The 2500-nt window shown below is 77.3% G+C and overlaps 1 non-coding gene across 1 annotated transcript; it reads right to left on the bottom strand.

The window, feature by feature from the left end:
• Positions 1–809: 809 nt before the first annotated feature.
• Positions 810–962, bottom strand: LOC138065518 (5.8S ribosomal RNA). Its single transcript, XR_011138547.1, has one exon. It is a non-coding gene; the product is annotated as a 5.8S ribosomal RNA (ribosomal RNA).
• Between the last annotated feature and the right edge of the window lie 1538 nt (positions 963–2500).

The raw sequence follows: 2500 nt of genomic DNA on the forward strand, positions 1-2500 counted from the left end.
ACACCACCGCCCCGCGGAGACACCCGCGCGCCGTCGCTGCCGGCCTCAACGCAACGCCGCGGCTGACGCCAGCCGGCGGGTGGAAGTGGCTCGGCACGCACTACGGACGCGGGTGCGCCGCGGGGGGGGGGCAGAGGGGGCTCGGCGGGCGCCGAAGCGGCAGCAGTCGGGGCAGGGAGAGGGCAAGGGGAGGGGAAGAAAGGCAGCCGGCCGTCCCCCCCCGCCGGAGGGGAACGGGGGACCAGCGCACCACCGGGAGAGTGGTGGAGGAGAGCCGTCGTACGGCGGGCACTGGCGGTGGCGGCGGGCGGCGGCGGCAGGTGCCGGGCCACCGCGACCGACCGAACCTGGGGGCCCGGCGGGACGAACTCCGCACAGCGGGCGCTCCGGGAGCGGGGGTTTCCCGAGTCTGCACTTAGGGGGACGAAGGCCCGGGCCCACACGGGGAGGAGAGGCACCCCCTCTCCCCGGCGGCGCGGGCCTGCGAGGCGCCCCAGCCGCGCCACACCGCACACACCGCGCAGGGCAGCGGTGGCCACCGGGCTCGGAGGGGAGGGAGGGCAGGGCAAGGCACGCCGGCCGCGGACGGTGGAGGCGGACGGTCGGCCGGAGCCGGGCAGGCAGGCCAGCCGGAAGACCGGGGCCACCGGTGCACGCACCGGTGGTCCCGGCTCCGCCGCCGCCGCCGACTCACCGCCGCCGCCGCCCCCCCACCGACTCGCCGCCGCCGCCGCCCCCCCCGGCCCCCCCCCGAGGGGCGGCACACCGCTGCGCCAACGCGGCAATGGGGGTGACGATTGACCGTCAAGCGACGCTCAGACAGGCGTAGCCCCGGGAGGAACCTGGGGCCGCAAGTGCGTTCGAAGTGTCGATGATCAATGTGTCCTGCAATTCACATTAATTCTCGCAGCTAGCTGCGTTCTTCATCGACGCACGAGCCGAGTGATCCACCGCTAAGAGTTGTCTCGGTTTCGGTCCCCACCGCGCGCGCGGGGGGACCGGGCAGCTTTCGCAGCCCCCTGAGGGCCCCCATCCGCTCTGCCTCCCTCCTCACGCCGACGCCGGCTGCTGAGCAAGGGACAGCGGAGAGAGAGGGCACGCCTCACTGACCGTACAAGCACAGAGGGAAAAAAAAAGGGGTGGGGGGGGGGAGAACAGACCCGAACGAGAGGGGCGGGGAGCCCTCGCTCCCGACCTGGGACAACCCCTTTCTCGCTTCGAGTCCGGCCCAGGCGCCCGGCTCGGCCTGGCCCAGCAGGGAGCGGCGCGCCAGCCGCGCCACCTGCCTCAGGGACCGGGGTGTGGGTCCCCGCGGAGCCCCGGCGTCGGAGCCCGGCCGCCGCTGGGAGCGGCGCCACCCGCTGCCCGCGCGCCCGCGACCCGCCAGCCGCACGCTTCCGAGCTCCTTCGCTCGCCTCACCGGCCTCCAGCTCCGCCGCCCCGGAGACGGCACCCAACACCCGCCTGCACACACGCAGCCTCCCGAGCGACGCCACGCACTCGCCCGTCCCTTCCGCGGGCAGACGCCTGGCGGCAGGCAGACGGGCGAGGCGGGACGGACGGGGAACGGCGCCCGCTCTCCCCGCCTCCACGCGGAGACCGGGAGGGGCCGCCCCCGCCCGCCCGCCCGCCGCCCGCCTGCCGCCCAGCGAAGCCGGGTCGGGCAGAGCGAGGCAGGCGCGCCGGATGGCGGAGTGCCGGGGCAGGGCGGGGGGGGGAGGGAAGGAAGGGTGCCGCCGACGGCCACGGCGGGAGACTGAGAGCACCGGCCAGGGAGGAGAAGGGATGCGCTGGGGCTCGGCGTCCGCACCACCCGCGGTGGGGGCTCGCCGTCCCGGCGGCGAGCACGCGCTCGCGCCGGGGTCGCGCGTTCGAGGCAGGCCGGCGCAAGCCGACCGCGCGGCGTCTCTCCGCCGAGACCAGACCGCGGAGAGAGGGGGCAGGGTACCCCTCTCCGTCCCGGCTGCCCGCGGGGCATGCACGGGCCGCGCCGGCGGGCATGGGGGGGTGCGGCGCCCGCGCGCGCCGACCCCCCGGCCCCTCCGGCAGCACGCCCGGCTGCCCCCCGGGTCGCATCGGGCCGCCCGAGTCTTTAAACCCCCGCCCGGCTCTCCGACCGAGAACCCTCGGGCCCGGAGCCCGGGGCCCATGGCCATCCCTACCCGGGGGGGCCGCTACCGGCGGCCGCGGTGGCCGGAGGCCCTCCTCCTTCCTCCCAGCGCGCCCCCCCCCCCCCGCCGCCCCCCGCCGCCCCCGGCCCGGCCGACTCGCAGCGCGGCCCCCACGGCACGGCGTGGGGCGGCTGGAGCGGTTGGGGGGGGGGGGAAGGGAGGGGAGGAGGAAGCGTGGAAGGCCGGCAGGGCACGGCCGGTGCGGCACGCGCAGCGCAGCGCCCGGGAGGAGCACGCTGGCACACGGGACCACACGGGTGGGTCACCGAGGGGAGGCAGGAGAAGCGCGGACGCTAGGTACCTGGCCCTGGGGTGAGGGAAACGACCTG

The sequence above is a fragment of the Struthio camelus genome, unplaced genomic scaffold (genome assembly GCF_040807025.1).
Source record: "Struthio camelus isolate bStrCam1 unplaced genomic scaffold, bStrCam1.hap1 HAP1_SCAFFOLD_112, whole genome shotgun sequence".
Classification (NCBI taxonomy): Eukaryota; Metazoa; Chordata; class Aves; order Struthioniformes; family Struthionidae; genus Struthio; species Struthio camelus.